This window comes from Callionymus lyra, chromosome 8 (assembly GCF_982586985.1).
Source record: "Callionymus lyra chromosome 8, fCalLyr1.hap1.1, whole genome shotgun sequence".
In the NCBI taxonomy this organism is placed as follows: domain Eukaryota; kingdom Metazoa; phylum Chordata; class Actinopteri; order Syngnathiformes; family Callionymidae; genus Callionymus; species Callionymus lyra.
In genome coordinates, this window is record NC_141825.1 from 12,045,470 (window position 1) to 12,070,681 (window position 25,212).

A 25,212-nucleotide genomic window follows, 5' to 3' on the forward strand; every position below is an offset into this window, starting at 1 on the left:
AAAAAGTCCCCCCAGCAATCTCAGCGAATAAGAGGTTATGAGAGTGGAGTCCATAATGACATAATAACGGCTTCACTCCGCCCGAATCCAGCTGTTATTAAGCTTTGTTTATACAACATTCAACAAGTGCCTTGGGGGGGAGACTTCGGTGATTGATGACACGCAATGACAATCCTCAATGTTTGACCAATAACAGCAGAGTGGGTGTGGTTATGGTAAACAAGATGTAATCTACAGAAATATTTATTTTCAATAGGCAGGGCTTAAAAACATTTTCTAATGTTAATACTTTAATGAAAATAGAGTTTTGTACACATACTGATGAGTACAATAGTAGTCCAAGACAAATCTAAGTGTCACTTAAATCAACACATTAGTTGCCCTTGAACTGTTTATCTCGATTTCATTTTTAATGTATCTGAATTTTTTTTTTTAGTTTCCAATGAAAGCTGCTACAGCTGTCGAGCAATAGCTGCTGAAAAGATGAATCAACGATTCTTCTTTCACTGCATCAAAGAGTGCGTTCTGTCAGAAAACAAACTTCTGGGTCATCTTGGACTAAGTTTAACAAACACTTGTATCAAATATAGATCAAATGCAGTTTTTTATGTTAGACCTCCTCAGTTCCCACTTAGAGCAAATTGATTCTTCTTTTGACAGACTAATGATAACGTGTCCAAGACATCAGTGAAAACAAACTGAAAAAATACTAAGGAACCATAATCAGTCAGCGCTGTGCTGTCAAAACTTCTCCAACTACTAAATTTTACAGCTTCGGCTTTTGCACTATTCAAAGATAGAAGATTTGTTCACATATGAAAACATATATTCCAAATAAAACAGCCTAGTTCTATAATAATATCTGTATAGTATATAATAGAAACTAAGTAAGTAAGTAAGTAATTTGTATTTATAGAGCGCTTTTTCCAGATCAGGGTCACAAAGAGCTTAAACAATCAAAACAATACTCAATAAAATATATACTTTAAAGGTCAAGATAATACTGAGAACAACACAGGAGTTCCAGAAAATCAAGGAAAAGCCTGCACGAATAAAAATGTCTTCAGATGTTAGTTTAGTTTTAAAATACATGTATGTTTGTGTCAGGAAATCCCAACATTGCTACGGATTAATCATTTTTAAATATTATTAAAAATAATTAATTTGTTTATTGATTGTAATCACTACAAAGGTTACAGAAAATAAAGAAACAAGGAAATATATATATATATATATATATATATATTTATATATATATATATATATACAGGGAGTGCGGAAATATTAGGCAAGTTGTATTTTTGAGGATTAATTTTATTATTGAACAACAACCATGCTCTTAATTAACCCAAAACACTCATTAATATCAAAGGTGAATATTTTTGGAAGTTGGAGCAGGGCTTTTTTAGTTTTAGCTATTTTAGGAAGATATCTGTGTGTGCAGGTGACTTTTACTGTGCATAATTATTAGGCAACTTAACAAAAAACAAATATATACCCATTATAATTATTTATTTTCACCAGGGAAACCAATATAACAGTTCAACAATCACAAATATACATTTCTGACATTCAAAAACAAAACAAAAACAAATCAGTGACCAATATAGCCACCTTTCTTTGCAAGGACACTCAAAAGCCTGCCATCCATGGATTCTGTCAGTGTTTTGATCTGTTCACGATCAACATTGCGTGCAGCAGCAACCACAGCCTCCCAGACACGGTTCAGAGAGGTGTACTGTTTTCCCTCCTTGTAAATCTGACATTTGATGAGGGACCACAGGTTCTCTATGGGGTTCTGATCAGGTGAACAAGGAGGCCATGTCATTAGTTTTTCTTCTTTTAGACCCTTTCTTGCCAGCAATGATGGAGCATTGTCCTGCATGAAAATCATGTTTTTCTTGAAGGATGCCGACTTCTTCCTGTACCACTGCTTGAAGAAGGTGTCTTCCAGAAACTGGCAGTAGGACTGGGAGTTGAGCTTGACTCCATCCTCAACCCGAAAAGGCCCCACAAGCTCATCTTTGATGATACCAGCCCATACCAGTACCCCACCTCCACCTTGCTGGCGTCTGAGTCGGACTGGAGCTCTCTGCCCTTTACCGATCCAGCCACGGGCCCATCCATCTGGCCCATCAAGACTCACTCTCATTTCATCAGTCCATAAAACCTTAGAAAAATCAGTCTTGAGATATTTCTTGGCCCAGTCTACAAGTAGACGTTTCAGCTTGTGTGTCTTGTTCAGTGGTGGTCGTTTTTCAGCCTTTCTTACCTTGGCCATGTCTCTGAGTATTGCACACCTTGTGCTTTTTGGCACTCCAGTGATGTTGCAGCTCTGAAATATGGCAAAACTGGTGGAAGTGGCATCTTGGCAGCTGCATGCTTGACTTTTCTCAGTTCATGGGCAGTTATTTTGCGCCTTGGTTTTTCCACACGCTTTTTGCGACCCTGTTGACTATTTTGAATGAAACGCTTGATTGTTCGATGATCACGCTTCAGAAGCTTGGCAATTTTAAGAGTGCTGCATCCCTCTGCAAGATATCTCACTATTTTTGACTTTTCGGAGCCTGTCAAGTCCCTCTTCTGACCCATTTTGCCAAAGGAAAGGAAGTTGCCTAATAATTATGCACACCTGATATAGGGTGTTGATGTCATTAGACCACACCCCTTCTCATTACAGAGATGCACATCACCTGATATGCGTAATTGGGAGTAGGCTTTCGAGCCTATACAACTTGGAGTAAGACAACATGCATAAAGAGCATGATGTGGTCAAAATACTCATTTGCCTAATAATGTGTATTTACATAATGTGTTTAATTTAACACGTGTATAAGTTCATGTTAACATAAAATAAATTCGTAAATTAAACCAGGGACTAAAAACAACTTATCAACATTGTCTAACAGAAATGTTGATCGTTTCTTTATTAATACACATTTATGTCTTTATAAACTATAAAATTCATAATATAATTTAAATTATAAAAAGATGTATTGGCATTTTGACTATCTAAAGAGAGCTGCATTTAAATTGTTGCTTCAGAAAACTTTGCCTCTAAACTCAAATGCATCTCATCATTCATGCACATCACGAGGAAATATGTTAAACCTGAACATGACGTGACCCTGGTCTGGAAAAGCGCTATATAAATACAAATGAATTACTTACTTTCTTACTTAGTTAATGCCTGAAAACCTGGACTGTAGCTACAGTATTTGAACTCATTGAAATTACTGCACATTCTAATAGTGCTCTTAGCCCAATTCTTTAGGTGGTATTTGCTCTACTTGACCCTTGACCATGTGACCAAGAATCATATAAAAATATTTCCTGCAAAACTACAGACAGTAAAGTTTAGAACCCATGTTATCCATTTTCTATTGTGATTCCAGGCATGACACTAGAACACATGGTCGACTAGATCCTCCTTTATCACTGGTTGTTCATTCAGGGACAGTTTGCTTACAGGGAAATGGAAGTGTCAGACTCTGACATGTGTTATTAACATAATTTACAATTTCCTATCGGGAAAAGTTCTCTCCGTGGCTGACATTTAATTTCATAGTGGTGGGCAAAGATGCAGCATCTCTGTCACTGTCTGCTCACTTCTCCATCGTAACGGGCAAGTGATGAGGGCATAAGAGATGGATTTGTGTCTTTTGACCGCACCAAAGTCATTGTCGAGCGAAAGGAAGGAAGAAAAAGGTTTGAGCTTTAAAAATCTATTCGACCGTCTGACATACAAAAGAAGGAACAAGATAAAATGTCCCTGTTTTTGTCAGAGACCATAAAAAGGAAAATGTGCTAAAGAAAAGTTCACCAAAAATTCCCTCGACACACTCATTTTCTACTCCCTCTCATGTTATCTAAGGGTTGGGGTTATGTTCAGAGTTACCTTTTATTTTTTAAAGTTACAGAGAAAAATGCGTATTCATTTTTATGTAGTGACTGGAGCTCAGTCGTTTTTATCGTCATCCTAGTCCAAAAATACAATTAAAAACATTCAAATACCTTCAATCTGCTCGTCTGTAACATCCCTCTTATATTGAAGGAATTATGACTCTTAAAAGGAATGGATTACTATCAAAATAATCCCAATTCTTACTCTACATGATGATGACTAGAAAATGAGTGAGATTTGAATTTTGGGTTAACTTTTCCTTTAATGCTATCCCCTTTAACACTTTTATCTGTTAGTTAGCTTTGAGATTTCTGAGCCGGTAAAGTACAAATATATTTATTAATCTTGTTTTATTTTTGTAAGTCCTATAAAACAGCTGCAACTATAATTTGTATTATTATCATTATTTATTTTTACTTTGCAGAGCCTCAGATACTATTTTCAGTTCTTAGTAAATGGGATGACAATAAATAAAAAGCTTGAAACCAAGAGTTTTCCTTTTAAAAGACACAGCCTTGATCGACTTGTTTGTTCGCATCCTTGAAATCAATTATACAATTAGAATTGATGGAGACAAACAAGAAGACAGATGTGACGGATGATTACAAGTTCTGAATAGCCATCATTAAGCGTGTGTCTATCAAGAGTATAAACAAACATTTATTTACTGCATTAACAAAGACGGACCATTCGCATTAATAACCGACCAAAAATATGAAGCAACAGATGATGTTTTTGAGGGATTTTGTGTTAGTTTTTTTGTCTAAATGTGAGCATCAACTTTTTGAGAGGGACAATCGTGTCCTTTTATTTTCCAACAATTACCCTGACAGCCCTTTTTCGGTATTGTCTAACTCCCCACTTATCGGTGCACATATTTCCATTACCATGCAGATTGGTCCATTATCCCCTGAGATAGGACACCTATTTTCCAAGAGGTGTTTTCTCGACACAAATTGTTTGCTTTTAAAAGCATTGTTGCGGATACAAGTGTGGTCTCTGGCACAATTGAAAAGTGTTCCACTACTGATTTGCTTGGACAAAAAAAATGTCCCCTTCATTTTTATCATGTAAGTTACGGTGACTTTTTATCACGTTGACTCCCGTTTCAGCATGAGATGACTGACCTTGTCTTTGTCTTTCAAGCGACCATATCTGACAAATAGCCGTTTCAGCAGTCGTAGTGTGAGGTCGCTACGCAACAATGCATATTACTATCCAATTCCACTCCGGTGCCACCTTAAACCATCAGTGTCCCTCCTCTGGGTGTGTCCCCTTGTTCCCACTCCTGACAAAGACCTGTCAAACATACGCGATACTTCTGATCCCCCAGGCTGACAAGCCAATCCATTTTCACCCGCAGACTAACTTTATTCCGTATGTCATCGGCTCCCGCCCTCTATCAAGGGGGAACTAAAATAGGCATGGGAGAACATTTTGGCATGACTGACATTTTTTAATATTGTGTCATCCCTCTCAATTATGGTCCATTATTCAACAACTTTATGTTAAAATCTAAAATATAATGGCCTTTGGACAAAAGTGTCATATATCACTTGACTCTATGGTATATGTAAAGTAGACATATCAAACTGTAGGCCTGTGGGCGACATCGGGCCCATGGTGTAAATTATACATGCGACTACCCAAGGAACAGGAGACGGACAACGGAATGGTCGGTTTTCAAGGGTATATAATGACAACAAATGGTGAGGACTCTGGGGTTGATGGTGGGATCCAGGAGCCGCAACAGATTCAAACATGTGAGTTTGGCATTGCAGGTAGGCTGGTGATCCATTACGACAAGGCTGATCGGGAATAGACATGCAGGTGGAGTTGGTTCTTGTGTTTCCTGATACAAAACAAGACAAAGGAAATCAAAACAAAACTGTTTCCTACAACTGAGGAAAGTTACTAAACTTATTTGCGTGTCTAAAAAAGACGGAGCTGTCTCGTCTGCAGTTTATACAGAACTCTGCAGCAATAATTCTGACTCGCTCTAGTAGGAGAACTCACATTTCCAAGATACTTAAAACTGCAATGGCTGTCTCTTTAGGGTTACATTTTAAAATGCTGGTTCTTACTTTAAGAGTTATTCATGGTCAGGCTCCATCTTACATCCGTGATCTGATCCAGCCTTACACCCCAGCTCGGACTCTGTGGCCTGTGGATCAGAATCTACTGACTCCTTCAGGACACATCTTAAGACCTTTTTATTTACTTTAGTACAAAGTTGAGTTTTTACGGCAACAATTGTCCCGCATTAAACTCATGGTGTTCTCGAAAGATGCAGACTTTTCTCTTCACCACTGCTTGAATAAACTCTCTCCAAACCAATGGTTGGAAGTAAAAAAAAAAATCCTTCCCCCTGAAAGGGAAGGATTCAAATAAGTAGATCAAAATTAGTAGCTCACCTCAGCATTGCTGTTTAGTCAAAACTGAGCTTTTTCCCTGTTACGATACAAGCCTCCGTTCTGATGTGGTCCTTCAAAGTCACTCTTAAGTCACTCAATTCATCTTTAAAGAAATAAATCTTTGGCTAATACGTGACCCAGTCTTTTTGTTTTGACCAATATGACTTGTTTGGTTGTGATAGATCTCAGTCCCCCTTATCTTGATGATGTCTCTGACGACCAAACAACTTGCTCCTGGTAGCTACGTCTTGAAATCCCTGGCTGTCTTTTTAAATTAACACATTTCTGACAGATTACAATAAAAACGACGATAGTTCTGTGAGCCATTTTAAGAGAGCTGCATTGCTCTAAAAAAACTTTTTAGGTTAAGGTAACACACATTTTGGCCCATTCTGCAGACATAAAGAACCTTAATAATTTGACCCTTAGACAAAAGGGTTTACTTTAGACAGTCCAGTTTCCTCCCACAGTCCAAACTCTTTCTGTCCATGCTTTTGACTCTTTCCCTAAGGAGCTGGTATAGGCTCACATTAAAATCTAAATAAGGTAATAAGCAGTAGAATATGAATAAATAAATATCGATGTTGCTCTTCACCTCCTTAGGCTTCAACCTACTTCAGCCAAGAATTTCAAATGTATTATAACATTAATACAAATAGATATTGACATCCATACCATGTTTGGACGTTATTTTATAGTGTCTACAAACATGACTTCAGAAACAAAAGCATCTTCCACAAGTTATTTTGTGGTCTGTTTGTATCAACCAGGTCAATAGACAACGGTGGTAGTAATTTAATACCATACAGTATATTTAGAGGGCAAACAGTTTGGTCTTAAATGTTCACACTCTTCAGCGGAACCAATAAGCACTGTCAGGTTTGCGGCACTAACAGGATTAAGCAGCAAGACTTTATGTCTTTTACAGCCACTGCCAGGCACAGGCCTGGAAATAATGGGATCAGTTTTGAAGTAGTTCATCACGGAGAAAAACATCTCTGCCCACATTAGCAGAGCCTTATATCCCCGATGATATAGGCAACCAATTCCAAACATTCAAAACATGTAATCACTGCATGTAGAAATGCACTAAGTTGAGATTTAAGACACGTGACAGACTGCACTAAAAAGACCTAGTGCAAATTGGGCAAAGGGTTCTTGAAAAGAGTCTCAAGTCGATCAGCCCGAACACTATTGATGGCAGCATTAACTCAACACAGTTCATAAAGTCTTTATTAAGAGGAAGTGGCCTCTAATCAAGGCGCCTGTCCTTCAAACTATTCTTTCTGCTGTCATTTCTCTGGATGTCAGCGTTTCAGTAGTGAATGTGGTACTCAGAATGGGGGCCATAAATGAATGGAATTCCAATCCAGGGTTGCCATTAAATTAGACATTTTGAAGTTTGATTGATTTGCTTCTCTATTATTTTTCATTCTTAAACTGCAACTCACAGGTTATTTTTTTATATAAAGTTTTTCAATGGCAGCCATTTATAAATTTGGTTCCCTAACCACCATTACGGGTGTTTTTGCATTTGATACTGGAACGCACAGAAAAAGAAATATATAGATATAATTTTCATTGTATTTACAATCACTGTCAAATTTGACTCAAGGAACAGGGGATGTTTACATGGCAATTACATTTCCTCATTTACTAGGACTGTTTTAAGGGGCCATCAAGCCAAAAGACAGAAGGTACACAAAAAAACGGAATAAATAAAAGAACATTCTAAAATAAGTTTAAGTTTTTATCTGATTGCATATCATTTAATTGTTATCTCAATTATTGTTTTAAGATAAGGACCCCAGAGAGAATATTATTGTGTAATGTTAAAATATTAAGAATTGCATCATTAAAACTGGTCAGTGGTGCAAAAAAAAGGATTCAAGAAAATAAACGTATAATTGTTTTTTAAAAGTTTGTTGTCAACTGTGGTAGAGTTTTCACTAATTTGTTTCGAAAGACTTATTAAAACCCGGAGACAGATGATAGAGTAATTTGCCAGATGGTAAAGCATTTTATTATCACACATCATGATCACTTGGAACAGAATACATTGAACAAGACGATCAGTAAATTGATTGATTAATGCAAAGACATATGGACATATAGATATAATTTTCATTGTATTTACAATCACTGTCAAATTTGACTCAAGGAACAGGGGATGTTTACATGGCAATTACATTTCCTCATTTACTAGGACTGTTTTAAGGGGCCATCAAGCCAAAAGACAGAAGGTACACAAAAAAACGGAATAAATAAAAGAACATTCTAAAATAAGTTTAAGTTTTTATCTGATTGCATATCATTTAATTGTTATCTCAATTATTGTTTTAAGATTCTATCAAGAAAAAAAGCATATTTATATTTATGAAATTAAAAAAATTAAATACTTAAATTAATTAATTTTAATTTAATGTCATATAAACGCTTTTTGTATTCCAAAAAGGTTTTCAGCAATTACAGTGGGGCAAAAAAGTATTTAGTCAGCCACCAATTGTGCAAGTTCTCCCACTTAAAATGATGACAGAGGTCTGTAATTTTCATCATAGGTACACTTCAACTGTGAGAGATGTGAAATGTGAAAAAAAAAAAAACAGGAATCCACATTGTAGGATTTTTAAAGAATTTATTTGTAAATTATGGTGGAAAATAAGTATTTGGTCACTTACAACAAGGAAGATCTCTGGCTCTCACAGACCTGTAACTTCTTCTTTAAGAAGCTCTTCTGTCCTCCACTCCTTACCTGTATTAATGGCACCTGTTTGAAGTCGTTATCTGTATAAAAGACACCTGTCCACAGCCTCAAACAGTCAGACTCCAAACTCCACTATGGCCAAGACCAAAGAGCTGTCGAAGGACACCAGGAAAATAATTGTAGACCTGCACCAGACTGGGAAGAGTGAATCTACAATAGGCAAGCAGCTTTGTGTGAAAAAATCAACTGTGGGAGCAATTATCAGAAAATGGAAGACATACAAGACCACTGATAATCTCCCTCGATCTGGGGCTCCACGCAAGATTTCATCCCGTGGGGTCAAAATGATCATGAGAACGGTGAGCAAAAATCCCAGAACCACACTGGGGGACCTGGTGAATGACCTGCAGAGAGCTGGGACCAAAGTAACAAAGGTTACCATCAGTAACACACTACAACGACAGGGAATCAAATCCTGCAGTGCCAGACGTGTCCCCCTGTTTAAGCCAGTGCATGTCCAGGCCCGTCTGAAGTTTGCCAGAGGGCACATGGATGATACAGCAGAGGATTGGGAGAATGTCATGTGGTCAGATGAAACCAAAGTAGAACTTTTTGGTATAAATTCAACTTGTCGTGTTTGGAGGATGAAGAATACTGAGTTGCATCCCAAGAACACCATACCTACTGTGAAGCATGGGGGTGGAAACATCATGCTTTGGGGATGTTTTTCTGCTAAGGGGACAGGACAACTGATCCGTGTTAAGGAAAGAATGAATGGGGCCATGTATCGTGAGATTTTGAGCCAAAACCTCCTTCCATCAGTGAGAGCTTTGAAGATGAAACGTGGCTGGGTCTTCCAGCATGACAATGATCCCAAACACACCGCCCGGGCAACGAAGAAGTGGCTCCTAGGAAGCATTTGAAAGTCCTGGAGTGGCCTAGCCACTCTCCAGACCTCAACCCCATAGAAAATTTGTGGAGGGAGTTGAAAGTCCGTGTTGCTCGGCGACAGCCCCAAAACATCACTGCTCTCGAGAAGATCTGCATGGAGGAATGGGCCAAAATACCAGCTACTGTGTGTGCAAACCTGGTAAAGACCTATAGTAATCGTTTGACCTCTGTTATTGCCAACAAAGGTTATATTACAAAGTATTGAGTTGAATTTTTGTTATTGACCAAATACTTATTTTCCACCATCATTTACAAATAAATTCTTTAAAAATCCTACAATGTGAATTCCTGGATTTTTTTTTTCACAGTCTTTCACAGTTGAAGTGTACCTATGATGAAAATTACAGAACTCTGTCATTATTTTAAGTGGGAGAACTTGCACAATTGGTGGCTGACTAAATACTTTTTGACCCACTGTATATGGTAAATAAAAAGTCTTGCCCGGATGTGCTCTAAAGTAACATAATTCTGTGACTCTTGACATGTCAAGAAGCTTGTATCCATCTGGTTAACTAAAAAAAATAAGCCTCTAAAATAGAAAAAAATGAACAAAAGAAAACTACCTTTAAATGGGACCATCTTGTTCCTGAGACACAAGTCAAGGATCCCAGAGAGAATATTATTGTGTAATGTAAAAATATTAAGAATTGCATCATTAAAACTGGTCAGTGGTGCAAAAAAAAGGATTCAAGAAAATAAACGTATAATTGTTTTTTAAAAGTTTGTTGTCAACTGTGGTAGAGTTTGACTCATTTGTTTCGAAAGACTTATTAAAACCCGGAGACAGATGATAGAGTAATTTGCCAGATGGTATAGCATTTTATTATCACACATCATGATCACTTGGAACAGAATAGATTGAACAAGACGATCAGTAAATTGATTGATTAATGCAAAGACATATGGATGAGGATTTGGATGGATGGCTAATCAGCCGAGTGTGTAAGACATTTTTGTTTTGTTTTTATTTTTGTTTGCTCAGCTTTGTTACGCTTTTGCTTTTGATTTATTTAGTTACCGTTATCTTTGTTTTGTGGAGAACGCTTCGGTAACGACTCGCACCTGGAACTACTTTTCCCATCCCCTCACCTGCTCTTGAACCTTAAATGGTGGCTCTGGATCAACTTTGGTTTTGCGCTGGGTTCGGTTTCTGGTGTGATTTACACTTAATGCTTCTGTTTTTCCACTGTTCAGTGTATTAGTTTTGCTACCACATACTTGTTTGTATTCCTTTTACAATTCTAAGTGTCCTAAATAAGTGTTTTTAACAAGAATAGTTCACTTACAGAGACAATCAAAGGCTTTTTAGAAACATCTTAAGATGAGGTTAAACATAAATAAAACTGCAAAGTAGTAACTTTAAATAATAACTACTAATGAAGATGGGATTGAGATGGAATGATCACAGATGCAGACAACATTTTATTTTGAACTTTCCTGATCAATTATTTAACCGACTGTCATTCTGCCAAGGATCCATTGTCAAGGTTTAAGCTCCTCTATTGAGAAGGTTATATTTAGACCCACGAATTGATGTTCATCCACAAGCTTTGCTCCATGTTCATTCAGTGTAGTCCCACCATACAGCATCAACATTCAACACATACTTCACACGATCTGTTCAAAAACATCACTAGAACCCCCATCAGTGTGGCTAAGTATTAATCCACCTCACTCGGCAGGTACTTTATACTACACGAAGATTGATAGACTTTAATTGGCTGAAAAAAAAATGTCTGCAACTCTACTAGAAGCGATAAGATGTGGATAATTGTGTGCGTTATATTATTAAAAGCAAGCTCATAATTCCTGCACATTTTGATCTGGATTTCGTGAATAAGGTATGAAAAATACCTGATAAAAACAGGCTTTAAAAAGTTGTCTTGAGGTCATAATTATCAAGGATCATCACTCTGGTTAATGAAAAACATATTTATACATATCAAAAATCTCTATTTGATTATTCAGTGAAGCAAAAACTATATTCAAGAAAAAATATACATTTTTTTAAGCATCCATGTTATGCTCTGGGGCACACATTTGTCCACTTTAATACATATTGTAATTCAAATAAACCAAAAATGAAAAGAAAAAATGTGTGCCTTTTTTCCTCATTATAACAGCAAAGGTTGTTTTTTAAATAAACATTATTGTATATCCAGAGTCATCATTCATAGAGTATCTGGTTGCTGCATTAATTTCAAGTCCATGATTCCAATTTTAGTCAGGGTGTAACAGAGTATCTCATTTAAAACTGACACAAGCTTCCTGTCAGGCAGGAGCAGCTGTTTTATAATGCAGTTTGCATCCTCCGTTCCCTATTAAATCCATTCCTCAGGACAGACTTGAACTTGTGACCTCTCTATTAGCCCTCCTGCACTTAGCCTGGTGATTAGAGGAACATTAGGAAATTAAAGCCAAATTGCATTAACAGAAAAACAGATGGGGGTGTTGTTGAAGACCCAACATGGCGGACGGGAAACTTGCTGATAACTAACTTTTTTTTTTGCCTTTTCATCGACCAGAGACTGAAGCTTAATGTCACCCTCAGGTAGGAGTCCCTCCAGAGGAACATTTTGATGAAAAATGGAAGCTATTATGTCTGCCAGATGCTTTTGATCTTGATGCTTGGGTAACTGATTGGAACGATGAGATGTTGTTCTCTTGCCGTGAATGACCCCATTATATCTGGTAATCTTCGCCACATACCTATTATGATACAATGTCAGACTTAAGTGATTATTTACAGGAACTATTTTTTCTCACTTTATTAAACTTGCCTACAACCATTTGCATTTAAACAGCAATTTATATTTAAAAGAAATAAAAGTAAACTTCAGGCTTAATTGAGATCATCTATCCCAGGGTGCTCTTTATATCAAAGCATATCTATCTATCTGGTTATCTTACTACTTAAATGGGATGTTAGATTAACATATGTTAAAATATATATTTAGCAACATCTATCCTTAAATATATCCTTAAAAATATGTTAAAACATCGACAGATGACTAATATATATCTTAAAAACTATGTTAAAATGTACACAGATGATCAAATATATCTTTGAAAATATGGTAAAAAATACACAGATGTTAAAATATATATTCATTAAGATCTATGCTTAAATATATCCTTAAAAATATGTTAAAACATCGACAAATGATCAATATATATCTTAAAACATATGTTAAAATGTACACAGATGATCAAATATATATTTAAAAATATGTTAATAAATACAGAGATGATCAATAAATATCTTAAAACATATGTTAAAATATATATTTAGCAAGATCTATGCTTAAATATATCCTTAAAAATATGTTAAAACATTGACAGATGACTAATATATATCTTAAAAACTATGTTAAAATGTACACGGATGATCAAATATATCTTTAAAAATATGTTAAAATGTACACAGATAATCAAATATATATTTAAAAATATGTTAATAAATACAGAGATGATCAATAAATATCTTAAAACATATGTTAAAATGTACACAGGTGATAAAATATATCTTTAAAATATGTCAAAACATACACAGATGTTAAAATATATATTAAGATATATCCTTAAAAAAAAAAAAAAAGTTAAAATGTACACAGATAATCAAATATATCTTTTAAAGTATATTAAAACGTACACGGATGTTAAAATATATATATTTTTTTCGTCTGAATGAGCCACACAAAGCAGCAATAACAAGGAGTTCTGTTTTGGAATGATGATCATCTTTCGCCACTTAAAATACTCACAGGTGATAAAAAAATCATATCAAACTAAATATATTTTCATGATAACACTTGACAGTAGGTATCCAGAGACTAATGATCCTGTAAGTGAATTCTAGATGTGTGATAAACATTAAGTTGTGAACGGTAAAGGAGGCGCTGGAGTGGAATGAAAGAAATCTAAGATTGATTTGTGATATCGTTTCAATTTGAGAAAATTGCCTTCTCTGCTCTAACAGAATGTATTTTACCCTATTTCAGCATTATGTTATGAGGAACAGATAATATAAAATCCATCAATCTGGCAACGCATACGGATAGACAAAGGAAATGTAGGGGGTGGAAAAAAAATCCCAGTGGATTATGAGCAACAATTGTAAATGTACAATCTTCTTCCTGTACTTAAGAGAGATGAAAAAAAAAGAAAGTCAGCCAATATCATCTCACTATAGGAGCCCTTCTTTAGCACTCAAATATTCTCAAAGAGCTTCCGTTTCAAAACCACCAACCAAGAATAAGGTTGTCATTTTGTCAAAATCTCTGAAACTTAATTATAACTCTGCTTTGAATATAACGTGGGAGTTGTAATTCATGAGAAAGATTTGAAAAGCCATCATTTATTTCCATTTATAAAGCTGTTATCAGTACACAGGGGGTTTTAATTTTTCAATGTCAAGTCCTCTGCTTTCATTCATGAACCTTTTCTTTTAATAAAAAGAAGTGTCTGGCCGTCCAGGATAAGATATTTCATATGATATGATGTGTTCAGTCATGAGAGTTATAACACTTCTGTTGACCTCAATCTTTAGTACAAAGAGGTTTGAGGAAAAGTTACTCTTGCAAAAAAAATTAAAACGATATTGTTTCGTTAAATACTGTGTTAATACCTCTATTTGTATTTGAATAAATTTTTTTGAATCATTATTTTTAACCCTTGTGTATATTATGGGGTCAAGTATCACTTGTGGTGCCTTGACCCAGAGACAACACAAGGGATTCTTCAACACATTTGTTTTTGGGCCTTTGGGTCAACTTGACCCAGAGACAACACAAGGGATACCACACAACACATTTGTTTTCGGGCCTTTGGGTCACCTTGACCAAGAGACAACACAAGGGATACCTCAACACATTGGTTTTTGGGCCATTGGAGGAAAAAAAGGAAAAAAAAACACTTGAATTGAATGACTACTTTTTTTGTATCTTGTGATATCAGTATCATGTGTTGTTCTTATGTTACTAAAAATATTTTTTTTGCTCATTATGCCTGTAGAATATCACTGGTCTGTCTAAGCTAGGTTTTGTGAACTGGCGTGTCGAAATAACGCAAGTTGTGATTATAATGTGATTCAAATATCTAGGTATGAATTTCATGACCTAAATCTAGCCACATTTTTTGTGTAAATTTTGCTAGATTAACGTAAAAATGTCCAGATTGCTTCGCCACGATCTGGACATTCTCTCGGTTCATTAACAGTTGCAATATTGTTTGCTCTTGTTTTTTTGTTTTCGTTCGAATCAAAAAAGTTTTATTGATGGTGACATAGATACAAATTAAATCAGTTCTTTAAAAGCTGTGGCAATAGCAATAAATTACAAAAATAGAGGTCATAAGGCATAAGGAAACAATGATAAACAAACTAGTTATTTCATTTATTTTTTTTAAATTTTGGAGTAATAATCACCTGGTGCAAACACTTAGGGAATCAATGGAAGACACACGAGCACCAAAATAAAACAAGTGAAAGAAACGTGACAAAAAACTAAAACAACAATAGACTAACCACACCTGCCGGCATTACATTATTTGAAACAATTGAACAGTGTGTTACTTTACTGAACTTTTTTATTTTAACTTAGTAATATATTAATTTATAGCATTTTGTAAAACAGTTATCTTGTTTTGAAAGGTCTTATTTACACTTTAAGGCACCTTTTGATTTATATATCATTGGTTAGTACAGAGACTTTACATTTGAAAAATATGAAATATTGTAGAAACTTTTAACGTCGTATTTGCAAAAAGTACAGCACAAAAATAATAATAAATGAATTATTAATAGAGCAAGAATAATTTGTTGCCACACAGAGCTATGACAAAATATGAATTTAATGCCGGAAACACACGTGACAGTGCTTGACATGAGTCTGTGACACAAAGTAAACGCCGCAACAAAGCCGAGGCATGTCAGTGAGGTGAGCCCACTCACAAACACGCCGACACAAAAGAGAAGGATTGACAGTGTTATTTCTACAGGGGCTTACTCAGGCAAGGCTATGGACCGTTGACGTTTGAAATGTTTACATCAAAGCATAAACAGCTTCTCTTGCTGCATGACTGCGAGACCCATTATCCTCTTTATACATGTCAACATCTCACAAAAAGAAGGGAGGACAAAGAGGGAAAGGCGAAGGGTAAATGGGTGGTTCTTGGTTGGTGAAGGTTGTGAAAAGAAAACGGAAGCCAAGCATTAATCTAGAGCCTATTGTATTGTTAACTGAAAAGTGTTTTTATTAACATGAATAGATGTTTTTAGTTTAGTTTGCTATTCGTGTTTTGACTTGTATAATTCAAGAAAAAAAATACAATAAATATTCAGCAACCTCAACCATATTCCTCATACAGATCTACAAGTAAAACTGTTCAAATTGAGACCAGACAACATAAATTCAATGTATTATTATTATTATTTTGCATTTAAATTGTATTGGAAGACCACCAATTACATTCAATTTGTCTTCAAATTGTCAACCACCCTACAGTAAGACAGATGAGAAACAACCGTTCCATTAAAGATCTTAGAAACTTGACAGAAGAGATTCAAAATAAGAAATTGGATTCCTACCTGTTTAGTTACATCTACTTGCCTTTAAGTTTGTTTGTAGCGGCTATACAATGGTTTAATGAGCAATAAGATTTAATTTATTTTAATGACTACTCACTTATATAGTTTCCTATTAAATATACATATAACAAGAGTTAAAACGGTAGCATTTTTAAACACAGTTCAAGTCACCAGACTTGACTAGATCTCATGCTCAATTAATCAATATTGCAAAATTTACATGAAATCCATTGAAACCATTTTTCTTAGCCCTTATTCATGAAGATGATCCACATTTTTTTGTATTGCAACCACATAAAATAAGTCGATATTAATCGAATATTTTAGCTACATGGTCATGCAAGTCGAAGCAAGCTGAGCGTTGAAACCTGTGATGAAAGATTGAATCAGTAGTCATCAATAATGAGAAGCTCTGAAGAAGTGAAGAAACCCACGAAATACTCGATAAATACTGACTTACCATCAAGATTTTTCCAGTGACCCTCGATGACCCTTAAAAGCTACGTCAGAAGGGTGTTTTTTAACGCAGAGCTAGAACGTGACACTCCAATAATCCCACTTTTCATTATTGTCCTGATTTTATTTTTCATTTAAGTGTCACTTCAGCTGAGAAGCTCCATCAGAACAGTGCAGCCCACGAGCAGCCGTTTGCTGTCAATCAATAACCACCATTTCTCAAGAGAGCGAGAGAGAGAGCGCTTTGTGGACTTGAAGGATGGTGGCAAGTCGAGTAAAGTATAACATAAAAATTAGCTTTTTATCCAACTCTTCCCACTTCACAATGTTCTGCTTCCTTGAACACATTTCTGAAAATCTTGAATTTTAAACCTTTAAGTGTCTAGGAGCGTTTAAAAAGATAGTGAAAAAGTAAGTCAGTAATTATTATTTGTAGAATTGCCTTTCTAGATTAGGGTCACAAAGTGTTTACACAATTAAAAAAAATACAGTTAAAATACTGTACATACTTTAAAAGATCAAGACAACATAGAGACAAACACAGGACTTGAAGGAGTCAGTAGATAATCAAACTCAGAGAGAGAGAAAGATCGTTCCAAAGCTTAGGAGCAACAGCCTGGAAGGATTTCTCTCCTCTGGTCCTGAACCGTGTGCGAGGAACCATCAGCAGATTCTGATCCACAGACCTCAGAGACTGATGGAAGGTCTGACCATGAATAGATCTGAAAGTAAGAACCAGAATTTAAAAAATATCCTGAAAGAAACAGGCAGCCAATGCAGAGTTTAAAGGATCAGGAAAATGTGAGTTCTTCTACTAGAGCGAGTCAGAATTCTTGCTGCAGAGTTTTGTCTTAACTGCAGGCGAGACAGATCCTTCCTGTTTAGAGACACAAATATACCATTACAATAGTCTGAATTAAACACATTTATAAAAACACCAACCCAAGATTATAAGCTCCAAATCATGTTGTGACACCATTTTCCTGATTTCAGAGATTTTCATTAGTTGAAGGAAACAGGTTCTGGTCAGTGAGATGCATTATTCCTTTTATTGCTGGTCCAAAAAGTACAAATAACAATTAATATCTCGTAGCGATAATGTTGAGTTGAACTTCTTGACCTGGGCTTACAATGTATGAAAGTAAAATGAAATTTCTGAATCTTTTTATCAACAGTGTTTAAATGTATTAATAGTTAGTATTTTTTATAAATATCAACCATATGCACTGCATAATGGGTTGCCTTGTTGCTCTGTGTTTCTATTGCTTATTTTGTGTGTTATTTTATTTAAAAAATATATGATTCTGTACTGACCACAAAATATCCTATATTGTGTTTACAACACTGGCAATAAAAGTTTCTGATTCTCATTATTTCAAGTTCATCTGTACGACTAATTCATTTTTCACATCTCAATATGCTCATGAATGATCTTAAGAATGTTTTTTGTTGGATTTCCTTTTGAACACAAAAGGAGCCACTTGAGGTAAGAGAAAAAAACTCTTTTTTTTATTTGTAGTTTAGGAACAGCATGAAGAGGTCAAACTTCCCTCCCAGGGATTCCTCTCTGGCAGCCTTAACAGATGAAGGCGGCCATATGTTTATCCTCATTGTCAGCACTGGAGAGAAGCCCTAAGGAGGACATTGTTAACAACAGGTGATGGGATGCCCACGGGAGCCGCTTTATTGGCTCAATAGGATGATCAATCTGACTGCATCATCAGCACATGGCCTTTACCGATGCAGTGGGGATAGAGTCGCTGTTGTTCTAATATATTCCTTCATGATTTATATTGATACAAGTCTTGCTTTTTAAATACTATTTATGGTGTAAAGACATGCTCACACCGCTATTGCAACCACTATTTCAGTTTATTTTTGGTTAAAAAAAATTCTAGCACTTCAGCCAGAGAGATAATCTGTATGAAAATGAATAGTGCTGGCAGACAACCCATATGCTGTGTATTTAACACGTTGCCAACACTACTTGTACTGCTCAAAGCACAAAACATGAAGAAAAACTTGACCACGTTCCAAATCAGAGAAAGCCTGCAGTGGTATGGGCCTAAATCAAATCCGTCTGCAGCAACACTGTGTTTTCGGTGAAAGCGTGTTGCTAGTAAGCGCCCCAAGGTGCGGGGCCCGAGTTCAATCGCGGCTCTCTTACAACACTATTGACATTTTGTGTGACATAGTATCTCTGTTTTTCGTGTCTCGTTGAGAGAAGAAAATTGTTTTTTTTGTAAATTGAAGTCAAATGAAGTAGGGAAGTAAGAAAAATGTCATGTTTATCATTAGTCAACACAAAGGGATCTTGTAGTGCATGTCAGCTTAAGGTTAGGAGTCAAATTGTTGCGGGGCCAAGTCATTTTAAGTGTCCTACCTAAACGATTTAATGCAATAAATGTAATTGAAAAATCAAAAACCTATATTGCAAGTGTCAGTGTGCATGATTTAAGCTGCTAGCCTAGCAGCGTCCGCTAAAAACAAGCTTAAAATATAGACTCGTTTAACTTTTTCAGGAACTATTCCTCTCGATCGAGGCTTCAATACTTAATGGCCATTACAGGCGAGGGCCATGGAGGTATTTGGATGTTTTTAAGTGTCTTTTTGGACAAATAAATCAAAAAATGACTACAAATATTATGCATTTGGAAAAAAACTGCTTACATAGATTATCACACGACACATAAAATGATCACATGACGTTTATAAATGATCATATGTGAGAGAAGTGATTGACTTTTAATTGTGGAAAAAACAAGCGAAAACTGTGGTTTACTGTATAATAACAAGTACTGTTAATCAGAATCAGAAATCCTTTATTTGCCCCAGCGAGGGGAAATTCAGTTTAAACAACAGCAAGCGCAATACCTCAAATAAAAAACACCCAGAAATAGTATAATAAAATGAAAAGAAAGTTCTAAATAGAATAAAAAATCTGCCCTATATTATATATACACTATCATATTTACACACCTTGGAGAACAAGATCTGACAGAGCTAATGTGAGTCTGTTAACTAGAGTAGACTAATAAACACATTTAAAATACAAATACGATGCAAAAATTGCACTGCTCATGGCAACAACAAAAAAACAACAAAGAACAAAAACGATCCCCCACTGAGAAGAGGGTTACAGCAAGTAATCTTGAAACAACATCTATGAACACAGTCATCTGATAGTTGATTTACTTATATTTGTACATGAATACCTTGATTTATAAAAGGTCGTTTTCACAGATGCTAATCCAGATCAACATCAAAACAAAACATTATTTTATTCCCATTTCTTGATATTTCTATTTAACCATATATTAAATATATGAAATATACATTCTTGTCCATGCATGTTTTACAGGTTTGTGATTTGAATTAATATAGATAGTCAATTAATCTACTTGTATTGTACAGGTCTGCAGCCATCAAAGAGCATTTGCAGATAAACCACGATAATGAATAAAAACCTTCACTTGAGTGAGAGGTATCTTGGTCAGATGTGCGGATACGATTGGCCCCCGAGACAAACTGTGCTAATTGGGTTGTTGGTTAGCTCTTAGGTCAATGGAGGGCTAGGTCTGTAGGTCATCTGGGAACCCAGTACTGAGCACCGTCTGCAGTTTTCCTCCCTTGGGAGGAACGTTTGCCATTTCACTTCCCTACACCATATTATGGTATTGATTTCATGGTGTGAATCCAGGTCTCTTGTGGCCTTTTCTGTTCAATGGTTCAATGGTTAGAAAATAACTCGGGTAAAAAGCCATTCTCTATCAAATATTAATTGTATGTATATTTCTTCACACATCCACATCAATGACTGATGTTCATGATAGTGATGACTCTCCATCTAGAGACCTCAGGCTCAATGGTAACGTGTGTGTGTGTGTGTGTGTGTTGTGTGTTGAGTTGTGGTATTCCCTACTTAATCAGTTTCAACTTCTGTATTTCATTAACCATAATGAACCTTGTATTTTAGGAATGGAAAATCCAAATGAAGACTCATGAAAATAAATATTGAAAACAAGAAAAGCACACAGAAGGTTATATGGTATAAAAGCAAAACATAAAATTATTGGTATTATGTAGGTTTTGTCCGATGCAGAAAGTGGAAACATAACCAACCAGAAATCTTTTTTTTTTCGTGTAATTTAAAAAAAATGAAAATTACTTTAAACATAGTGAATCATGTTTGCGTTTGTGGTCATAATGGTCTACCATTATCATTTTGGTAGTGATGGTGTCATTATTTTCAGAGTCCACGAGGTGGCGGTCTCTGCACTATTTCTCTTTGTTTTGAACAACTGTTTCTAATAAAACATCACATCACGGTTGGCGCCACCTACTGACCTCTAAACAACATGTTACTGCTTCATGAAGCTTCATCAGCCCGTCACTACATTGCTTTTGCCAGTCAATTTAAGATGCAGAATGTGAATATAAATATGAATCATTGTCTTATCTATATATTTAGATGAACAATACATTCTTGTATTTAAGATTCAATCATTTATATAAAGGGAAAGCTGAAGAAAGGCACCAACATCAGTGGTTCTTTTTGATCTGGTTTGGTCAGAAATGGGTTCCATTATGGGACTAACTAACTGTAAGATCCCTCCTCCTTGGCAGAGGTAATGATGCAGTTAATGACCACTTCAGTCGCCAAAACAAGGAAGCCTTTCCCTAAAAAGAGCAAGAAGCAGAACAAAGGCTCTCTATATTTATATTGTGCTTTTGTAAAAACTATGTGGCACGAAGGTTAATATTTTAAGAATTATTCTAATAGATTTAATACGCTCTTTGCTCAACATTTTGGGATTGAGGGACCGATACACTCAAGCCTATTTTATAAAACGGCCCTACTTCTGCTGAAAGAAAATAGCCCTTGAGACTTCAACAAATCAATGTGGATAAGCGCCTCTGAGATGGCTGACCCTTGTTGTAAATTATAGAGCCCAGATTTATCCTTGTCTCAAAATGAGTGTTTTGCTGCTGCCAATAGTGCTGGATTTTACTGGAACTAATGCATACTTCATCCAGAGGTGCCGATATATTTTAAAGATGCAGCATGACGCCTACAAGAAATCCAATCTTTCAGGTGCCGTTAAAGGCTATGATTGAAGCTTTGGTTTTGGTTGTGTGCTAGGGTTGTGTGCATGTTGGTAGTTTTGTGTGCGTGTGTGGTCATTTTCCTTTAAGTGGTGACATTTGTGTCACCCCGATCAATGTGTTTTGAGAGATGTATGGAACAGTATAGGCATATACTGTACATGCATATTAACCATGACAGAAAATAAGTATAACAATGTAGTAAAATTCATAAAAGTTTTAGCAGATTTATTCAAGTGCATTTTCAGAATCAGAAAACTCTCTGGTACCATATTTGTCCTTGGAAAAATTGTGGAAGGTCTATGGCCTTCTGTCAAAATGCTCCATCATGTACTTTAAAAAAAACCTTATAAAAGTTTTGTGACCATCAGTTAAAGGTTCAGTTGCGTTTCATTTTACCGTTTATTTTATTGAAAATTATTTTAGGAATATTTGACCGAGTGAACTGGGTGCATGTCCACGAGGCCCTTGTATTATCTCAGGGTCAAGGTGACCCGAAGGCCCCAACAACTTCCATGGGTTCCAGAAATACATGTGCAGCGGTGGAGGTCGTCTACCTTGACCCAGAGACATCACAATGGATACCAGAAACACATTTGTTTTGGGCCTTCTGGTCACTTTGACCCGGAGACAACACAAGGGTTAAAACTATTTGAGGAATAAAACAGCAACCATTTTATTTTTTCTATTGTGTTTCCTCATGTTGAATTACAGACAAATCCGATTTATTTTAAGTAAGTTTCCCTCATTTTTCTGTATCCGTGATTAATTGTGATTCCCATGTGTTTGTGACAGAAGTACAGCACACCGTCTTTAGCAAAAAAAAAACAACACAACTGCTCTCACAGATTATCTCAACAGAGTCTTGCAATAATCATGGGATTGTATCAAACAGCAGTAGAGGGAATGTTGGAGGAATCAGCCTGGAGTGATTTTCAGCGTAGTTCCCTCAGTGAGCTTTTAGGATGCTGAGGGCATCACACAGAAGACAGATCTTTTGGAACGCTTGAAGGAAATGCAGGTGCAGATTTCAAAAACACAGATTATGCGTCTTCTCGGCCTGACAGGAATAATAAGTAATATTAAAAAAAACAACAACATAGAATTAAGGCCTAGCAAAATCTATGGAGGAGAATAAAAATAAGGAAAAAAAATCTGTTTAATTATCTGAGGCTAAGCATTAATACTCATAATCGTAATCAAGTCAGCCGTCAATTTCTTTTTAAGAAGGTTGGGGACTGCTGATGTAAGGAAGTATGGAATTTGAATATTTACAGGGCAGATAAAGAACATCAGTAATAATAAAAACCTTTTAAGTATCTGGACTAGAACATTTGACAGGCACATCTTTGGACAATTATGGTGATTTCAGCCTGGTTTATTTTCAATGTTCCATTATCGTGTGGATTCAAATGTTACTCGCGCATTGGCATTAACATTTTTAGTCATAGAATGTCATGGATGTTTCTCTGTCCTTTTTTAATCCACGTCCTCACATTTAGATAAGATTGTGGAACACACCAAGGAAACTTGGTTGTCAAGTACAAATTTGATGAGTCTCTGATGTAATAGAAAAACTATAACATACGTTTGCATCATCATCTTAAATAAGACAGTCATACTGACACCCAGTTGCTTTTAAAAGTTAAATAAAGATATATGAGATTCTGAATTGTTGAGACGGGTATTAAAAAAGACAAGCGAGGCAATTTAACAGTGAGCATAACACCTTCCTTTTTTGATCTGGCTGTTTCTTAAACTGCATCTTTTACATCCCACTGTCATAGTCCATTTGTCAAATCCCTTTATCTTACTGTTCAGCAAGACTAACATTTTCATGACTTTAACTGCTTTTTATTCTTAACTTGAAGTCTTGCTTTGAACGTGCTTGTTTGATCCTGGTTACATTTTTCAAGCCTTAATGTTTTTTTTGTGCCAATTGTCAATGTTTAAACAGCATTTAATGATGTTGATGGTGGATTTATTGTGATGAAAACCCTTCATCCTCTGAACGTCTTGTGGATTGGGGGAGGAAAAACTGGAGTGTCTGGGGAAAACCAAACGAAAAAAAAAAAAAGATTTATTTTGAAACGCTAACAACGCTTACCCATACTTGAGATACTTTTTTTTCTAATCTCTTGGCAGGCAAAACAAAATTGGCCAAAAGGATAATCTTGTCCTCAAACACATACTTGGTTAATTAAAAATAGAAAACGTAATTTACTGAATTACAAGACAATGTAACTCTGACTCAAATTAAACGGTTTTGTCAAAGAATCTCACTTGTTTTTACTCCACAAGGTACATGCAGTCAATAAAAACACATCAGGCTTCTGAATTACTGGCTATTTTTTTTACGAATTAAGCGCCATGTTTTCAGTTTTTATTGCCTCAGCAAAACATGAAATCCACCTTATTTCTGGTTGGGTATAGTATCTCAACGAGTAAAGTTCAAATTCAAAAGCAATCAAGTAAAAAGCTCATTAGTTAAAAGGCATAAAGGCACCAACATTCTTAACTAAGATCCGCTAACATGTTTTCATCAACATCCTCTGAGATATATTGTTTTGAACTGTTGGATGAAGCAGAGGTATTTATACTGACTCTAAGGTTTGGAATCTTGTTTTTGCTATTTTGGAATGTTGTTTTGTGTTGAAATTCATAAATAAATAAAAGACAAAACCTTTTTTTTTGTTTGTATAGTTTGTCTATTGAGATCATTTGAGCATCATGGAAATGTGTTCACTTACCTGATATTGTGTGAAAAACAATACAAAATGTGTGAATTGTTTAGAAAAGTATCTGAAGTATGAATAAGTGCGTGTGCCTGTCAGGATGTTTTCAGCTCATTCAGAACTCTGCAGCTCGTGTCCTGACTAAGACTAATTATAACGAAATATCAGTGAAACAACCCTAGAGCATTCTGAACAAAATCAAAAACCGCAAAAGAAAAATGATAAAAAATGGGCATAAATTATTATCTGGCAACTTCAGGGGTAGGCCAAATGTTTTTGTTTCTAATTCGCAAATAAATAAAAGACAATCAATAATTGTGTTGGGTGGTATAGCTTGTCGGCTTCATGAAACAGTG

At 35.7% G+C, this 25,212-nt stretch overlaps 1 long non-coding RNA gene across 1 annotated transcript; it reads right to left on the reverse strand.

The window, feature by feature from the left end:
• Nucleotides 1–1,270: 1,270 nt before the first annotated feature.
• On the reverse strand, nt 1,271–2,791 carry LOC148073663 (uncharacterized). The gene is made up of 3 exons (XR_015712103.1): nt 2,221–2,791; nt 2,056–2,090; nt 1,271–1,957 (listed from the first exon to the last, which is right to left on the reverse strand). It is a non-coding gene; the product is annotated as an uncharacterized LOC148073663 (long non-coding RNA).
• Between the last annotated feature and the right edge of the window lie 22,421 nt (nt 2,792–25,212).